Below are 7730 nucleotides of genomic sequence, written 5' to 3'. Positions count from 1 at the left end.
CTAAGGAGACACACATGGTAGTAGCAAAAAGGATATTCAGGTATTTGAAAGGAACAATTGATTATGGTTTGTGGTATCCTTACAATGATAATTTTTCTTTAAAAGTTTTCTAGATGCACACTGGGCTGGAAATGTTGATGGCCGGAAAAGTACAATCGGTAGACCTTTCTTTTTAGGATAAAGATTGGTGTTTTGGATAAGCAAGAAACAATCTTGTATTTCACAATCTATAGTTGAAGCAGAATATGTGGCAACATCAATGAATTGTACTCAGGCTTTATGGATGAGACATATTTTGGAAGGTTTTAAGGAAGACATGTCTGAACCGGTGACTATTCATTGTGAAAACAATGGTGCTATTAATATTCCAAAAAATCCTGTATTACGTGCAAGAACAAAACACATTGAGTTGAACTATCACTTTCTAAGGGAAATAGTGCAGGAGAAGAAAGTAAAAATGGAGTATGTGTCTAGCAAAGAGTAGTTAGCAGATATATTCACTAAACCTTTGCCTAAGACAACCTTTGAATATCTCAGAGGTAGATTAGGGGTTGTACCCCTGCACAAGATCAACTAAGATGTTGGTGATGCATCGATTCGGTGAATTCATTGAATATCTTTCAGTTTTGGATTGATGTGAAGTGGGCTACTCGTCAAGGGGAGCAGCTACGATGAGATAAACAGAGATGGCAACAACAGAGATGAAGACAACAAATGTATTTGCACCTTTGGCATTGTTGTCAAAGGGGGAGAAGAACTAGTTGAGAAGAAGAAGAACTAGATAAACGACAGAAGAAATACAAAGGAGATGTTGAGAAGAAGAGCAAGTACAAAACAAATCAGTTCAGTTCAACATGATGAGGTTTATCAGTGTTGCCATCAGTGCCAAAGGGGGAGAATGTTGGCATATTGGCATAACTGATAATGTTAATGGATATTGGTATAACTGTTGATGATATTGATGAACCGGTATAAGAACTGTTGGTGATGATATAGTTGAGATGTTGTTTGATGACTTGATGATCAGTTTGTGTTGTCATTGACGACAACTATGGTTACATTGCTCTATCAGGTTATCTAAGTCATCTATGATTGACTGGAAAGCTAAGGAATGGATTTGACAGTTAACTCGCAAACATGAATTTAACTGGTAAATGTGATGCGGCTCCTATGTATTTCCTTAAGGAATTTGATGCTCTCTCGAGACACTTTGTTTGGAGTGGTAATTTGAAAACTATTAAGTGGAGTTTAGTGAAGTGGGATTCCGTGTGTAGGCCAAGGAAGGAAGGGGGCAAGTGGTCTTCGATCTATTATTTTGAATGGGCAGGCTTTAGCTGCCAAGTTATATTGGTGTTGGTGTACCAGTCAGCATCAGATTTGGGCTCATATTTTTACTCACAAGTATCTTAAGGTGTGAGATTTTGAGATATTCCTCGCCACCCTTTGGAGAGAAGGGGCTCTATGATCTGTAATACTTTGAAAATGGGGGCTCAATTGGTTAAGAATGGTATTTTTTGGATCTGTAATTTAGGCTCATAGTCCCTTTTTTGGTTGGATTCTTGGGATGGTAATCCTCCTATCTTTATGATGTATCCACACCTCTAATCCCTTTGTGATATTTTTATTGAGAGTGGTTGGGATAAGGTTACACATTATAAGGTGGCTCATAATTTAGGACAAGCTACTAGTTATAGATGGAAGAACTTTGGTGAACGACCACTAGGTGGATGAGAGGAGGATAGGAAAGAGTTGGTTCAGATTCTTACTTCTCGTGAATGTAATGCCTTGGTTGGGCATGATGTTTTAGCTTGGGGTAGATATTCATCTATTAATTTCTTTGTTTCATCAGGGTATGCAAAGCTTGATAGACAAATGTTTGGAGGAATGGAGGTACCTTGGTGGAAATGGGTGTGGAAGAAATTCTCCTGGTCCAAGTGCAACTTTTTCTTATGTCTAGTGGTTCAAAATTGGTGTCTTACTTGGGATAATTTGTGTAAGAGTGGGTTCCAAGGTCCCTCGATATTTGTTTTGAGTTGCAATTGTGAGGAGAGTGTTTCTCATATTTTCTTCCAATGTTCCTTCTCTAAGGAGATTTGACACTTTTGGTGGGGTGTTTGGAATTAGGCTTGCTGGCATGTCTCTTCTTTGGCTAAATTTTTTGCTCGTTGGGCCAAGGCCCTGGTTAAGATTTATTTTCTTCAAGTTGTTTGGGCTCTAGGATCTACCTTCATTATTTAACATATTTGGATGGAGAGAAATTGCAAGACTTTTCAAAATGTCAATATGGTTGTCCAAAATGTTTGGTGGAAAATTCTTCATTCTCTTGGTGAAACTATTTCTGCAAGGTGTGACTTGGGTGAACAAGTGGATCTAGGAGATGTTGGTTTTTGCAATCGCCTCAACTTTCCTCCTCAAGGAGATGTTTCAAGGTTTGTTGGATAGGTCATGCGAAATAGATGTCGACGCCCTCTTCGGAAGATGAATAGGGAGGGTCATTGGTGCCCTCCTCCTTAGAGAGTTATGAAAATCAAGACTGATGGTTCTTCTCGTGGAAATCTTGGTCATGCTAGTATTGTTGGAGTTGGGCGAGATAGCTCTGGTATTGTTCAATTATCTTTTCTGTCTCTAAGGGCATGCATTCTAACAATTTGATGGAGTCTCTTGCCATTCTTTATGCTGTAGAACGTAGTTGCGAACTTGGGTGGAGAAAGATCATCTGCAAATCTGATTCTCAGGTGGTGGTGACTTTGTTTAATAGGTAGAGGTTAGATGATGTATGCTGGCATTTAGCTTTGGTTATTAAAGAAATTCTTCATTTGTGTGTTTCCAGGGAATTTTGTGACTTTCAGTCATATCCCTAGAGAATGGAATGGAGTTGAAGACTGTCTGGCTAAATGGGCCTCTGATCAAATATACAAGTGGAACATTGTGGATAGGGGTCAATTACCCCAGATCTATCTCAAAAGTTAGACCACCTAGTTGAGATTGACATGGTTGTTTAATACCCGTTCTTTGTTATTTCTTTTGTGTTTGAATAAATATTTACCCCTTTTTAATGAAAAAAAAGAAAAAAAAAAAGAAAAAATATACAATAGAATTTTTAGAAAGATGTTATAATTTAATATTCTAGTGACTTCTCTAAACGGTTTTTGGCCTAACTTTGGCTATTTCTCCACCCAAGAATGAAAACAGAAATAAAGATAAATACAAAGATAATGAAAGATTTCAATTCTAAAAGTACGATTTCATATGCATCCACCATTTGTTTGAATATATATACTTTTATTCTATCTTTAAATATAAATATTGACAATTTGAAAAAAAAAAACTTAATTATAATAAAAAAGGTAATGAAAAAGAGCTGGGATGCAGCTGGAGTCCCTGCCTTTCGCAAAGAATGCAGGGACTTTTGTAAAGAATGTTGCCTTTTGTTCTAGGAAAGTATCGTAACCAAACTTGGAAACTTAGAAGCAACATAGTAGCTGAAGGAGAAATGAATTTTTCAGGTTTACAATGAGGCAGAAATTGCAGTTACAAGCTTTCCTCTAGTTGATTCACATTCTTTTTCAGATAACTAGAACACGGGTGATGCAAACAACTAATGCTTAGCAGACTAAAGGCAATACAAAAAATGAAGAAAATGAAGAATCATTGTGATTGTGATTGCAACTTGATAAATTGCTGTTGGAGTCTAATCTCACCTACCCCCATCCACATGCTCTGTATGCGGAAGTGTTTACAGAATTAGCAGGATTTGGATTTGTTTTCAACATCTACTCTAACCTGTCCACCGTACCTTCTATAGTGTTAAAAACATTATTTTATATGCAAAATTCTGGAGGTTTCCATCTACCTCCTGACCATTCTAGAAACATCTAAGACCTCCATTAAAAGAGACATTTTGTAATCATTTTGATGCATGAAAGGAAGAATGAAAATATGATCTGATAAATAAAAATTTGTCTTCCTTATGTGCTGCTCTGTTTTTCTCCATACTCTGTTTTTGTGTTTTATTTTGTTTTGTTTCATTTCTAACAGTGGTATCAGAGCCACGTCGGTCATGCTTACTAGAAGTAGAGGATTATGGGCCATTCTAGCAGTTGTCAAGAAATATTTATTTGAGCAGCTGCAGCAGTCAGAAGGAACTTACCATTTGTTGAAAGTAGTGGAGACAGAGAGTTGTGCAGTCAGAGATCAAGTCTTACTGTTAGAAGAAAAAGTGTTTATTGTTTAATGTTTTGCCGCTATGAAATGACAAAGAATTGCTAAAAGGAGATGTCACAGAAATTGCAAAAGCGCCAAAGCAGAAAATGTGGAAATTGCCAAGTCAAAATGCCAAAGTCAAGGTTTCAGTTGCAAGAGCCAAAGGAGATACTGATTGCCAGGCAAAACGAGATCTTTTTGTTTAGCAACAGTTGTTTTGAAAGTCAGAAATGTCAACATATGTAATGTTACGGGCATGAAGATTTGAATATGCGAAAGGTGAATAGTGCAGATGTATAAGCTATTGTAAAAAATAAGACTGATCACTGGTGTGAAGAAAACAAAAGTGTTGAAGCCGCTGCAGAAGGACGAGATTGGACGGAAGTAGAAGTCAACAATTGCAAAGGCAAATGATAGTCCTCTTAATAGAGGACAATCAAGATTATTGAGGACAGTAAACCATACACGGACGGTGACAATATGAAATGATTCTTTGACAAGTTGGTTGTGACATTCGAACAAGCAGACCATTTGGAGGAAGACAAATTCCAGTAAAAGCCTGCATTGTCCTCTCTGTTTGAGTCTAAAGGTGATAAGAGACATACTGGTAGTTATAAATATTTATATCCGTAATCAATTCTGATTCATAACTCTTCAATAGAAACGAATGCCAGAACATAACTAGGTAAATTGAGTGCATATATTCAGAAAGAAAAATATACGAGCTGAATTAACCAAACACAATGCTAAAAAAGAGATTCGATATAATTTTTTTGTCATTCATGCTTTCAATGAGGGAAATACAGCGACAATGTACTAAACCTTCGGCCTTTTTTCACAATGTTCTGTAATCAAGCCAATGAGGTCTAGGAAATTTTGGACATCCAATTGCAATGCTCTGCTTAAAATTTTATAGAATAAGCCAAAATAATGAAAAGCTTTAAGAAGATAAGCCAAAACAATGAAAAGCTTTAAGAAGATATTGGCTAGAATCATAGTGTGTGCTTCCATATGATCTATACGCTATGCCCTGGTTTCATTCCCTCATTTAGATCATCAAGAGAAACATCACCTTCCAAGGCTCGAACCATCTGGAAAACATGGCTACTTTCAGACCAGGCACTCAATACAATAGCATTGAAATACAAACATGTTGCACACAGAGTATAATTCAAAGCTTGAAAAATTATAACCCACTAGATATAGATAACATACCCGTGCCATAGGAGGGCGTCTGCTTGCAGAATATCGAACACAAGAGGCTGCACATGCAACCAGTTGCATCATCTCATTTGAATTATAGTTCTGCAACTGGCGATCTACAAGTTCATCAACATTGCCATCTTCAAGTGCTCGAGTAAGGGTGGGTCAAGCTTGCACAAAGATAAATTCTCATATCAGTTTCAAACCATGGATATTTGATAAATTGGCACAAGATTTTTGTCAGTAATGGTATTACATTATACATTATAATCACAGCTGTGCTACTAACCCAATCTACTAGATTATCTTCAGTAAATGATGGAGTTGTATCTATTGGCCTACGACCAGTAATCAACTCAAGGAGCATGACACCAAATGAGAAAACATCCTATTTGTGTATCAATTCATTGTCGGTTGTCCTTTCCCTATGACAAGATACAGAAATTCGTCTGGAATGAAAGGGTGCAACAATTTCATATGCACTTAATTCTCTCTATTAACTGAAAGGAGTGTTTATGGCTAAGGTGGAATATAGATTCATAAATATTTTCTTCATATACATTTCATTAGAATAACAGAGGAGAGAACAAAATGTCATAAACAAATAAAATAAACACAAATGTCTAGCTTTCCATTATCATTTTCATGGCTGGGAGCATTCTAACAGATAATATCGAGATTTAGATCACTCAAGGCCGAAAACTGGAATGCATTCAGCTCCCCAGATTTTTGGCTATTCTCTTCTTGGGGAAAAATTACAATTTAGCTGTCTGGGATGCATGAACACAAAATGTGGAAGCGTAATCAAGACACGTTTCAGTATGAATGACCTCGCAGACTGCCACGTACCCACCAGCAAGGACATTTCCATGGGAGCACTGAACATTTTGCCTCCATTTTTTCGTTGCCAGAATACTTTTTCCTAAATTTTCAAAGCCAGAAATTAAAAAAAACAATCAGGAAAATTAACATTAGCCAATCAAAAAATAGAACGAAAGAGCAGAAAATCAATTTATATAAAAAAATTCTAACAGACCATAGGATAAAAGTTTGCACACGATTCCTGAGCAGTGGATTAATAGCAAAACAGCACAATGAAAACATTAGTTCCCGCCTAGATAGGCAGGGACTAATAAGCATTTCCTAACTAGCGGATCAAGCAACGACAATTTTTAAATCAAACAAAGTTGCAAATAAGTACGTAGTTTCTGTCCTTGTGATGTAGGTTGCTGAACACAAAACAGTAGGTCAATATATTAACTCGAGCCAGTACCACTCGATTTCATAGGAAATTGAAGTGTTAGTATTCAATCCACTGGCCATTTTATCAACTGTACATACTGAAAATTTGTCTGTTTATTCTGTACTCTCAAAGAATGAGAGATTGCCCACTCTGACAGATCTTTGTTTCAGATATTTCCCTGCTGAGTGTTATTTGTACCAGCGGTTTGATTGCTGTGAGCACTGTGTGGATTTATTTAATAATCTCCAGTCACCGTCTAAAGGTTAAAGTGTTCTCGAAACTCACAGATGAAATATATCTCTTGGAAATGTAATCAATCCTCCACGAAAGCCGAGAAACAAAAGCAATAAAATACATAAATGAAGATTGGGAATTGGCAAACCAAAAGCAAGGTTGTTCACCTTTGAATCCGTTCCTTACTAAATACGAGCAAATCTCCATCTGGATTTTATTATTGTGATTGCTGTGTTGATCCCAATTCATGTATGATAGAGAGAACACTTCTAACGAGTCTTTTCGTAAATAGAGAGAACAGTGAGCAAACTCTTCGAAAATGGTGTAACCTAATATAAATCTAGGTAAGCAATCAGATTTTTTGCCAGCTTCACGTGGTCCAACACAAGTGAAACTGGAGCTCCCCTAGTATCTATGGCTGCCCCTGTTTTTATGGTCCCTTAATGTTATCATAAGATAAATGTTGATATTTGATGCAACATTAGGTCATGTGTAATATGTTGGGTCCAATTTATTGTTTTTTAAAAAGTTCCTTTTAAATTGTAATATCTTTGCTTGTTTAGCGAAAAGTCAAAGGTAAATGAAGTAGTTTCAAACCGTGGAGTTAAAGATAAAAACCGTCATAAACGTTTGGTGGCAGGATAGTTTTTGAATCCGTTAGATGCCTATGCTAAACCCTTCATTGCCGGTGGCTACAAACAATATGCATTAAGGAATGGATATCAATTTTAAAAAGTGTGAAATTTTTTTTTCTCATTTCTTTTGTTTTCTACAATTTATTATGTTGTTGTGTGCTGTTTCTAGATTTCAATTGTGTGATTTTTATTTACGTCAAGGTTTCCATCAT

The 7730-nt window shown here is 36.5% G+C and overlaps 1 long non-coding RNA gene across 1 annotated transcript; it reads right to left on the bottom strand.

Moving 5' to 3' along the window:
* Positions 1 to 4997: 4997 nt before the first annotated feature.
* On the bottom strand, positions 4998 to 6884 carry LOC131067775 (uncharacterized). Its single transcript, XR_009111871.2, has 4 exons — positions 6608 to 6884; positions 5696 to 6328; positions 5419 to 5576; positions 4998 to 5294 (listed from the first exon to the last, which is right to left on the bottom strand). It is a non-coding gene; the product is annotated as an uncharacterized LOC131067775 (long non-coding RNA).
* Positions 6885 to 7730: the final 846 nt, after the last annotated feature.

The sequence above is a fragment of the Cryptomeria japonica genome, chromosome 3 (assembly GCF_030272615.1).
Source record: "Cryptomeria japonica chromosome 3, Sugi_1.0, whole genome shotgun sequence".
Classification (NCBI taxonomy): domain Eukaryota; kingdom Viridiplantae; phylum Streptophyta; class Pinopsida; order Cupressales; family Cupressaceae; genus Cryptomeria; species Cryptomeria japonica.
This window is presented reverse-complemented; position numbering and strand designations above follow the sequence as displayed.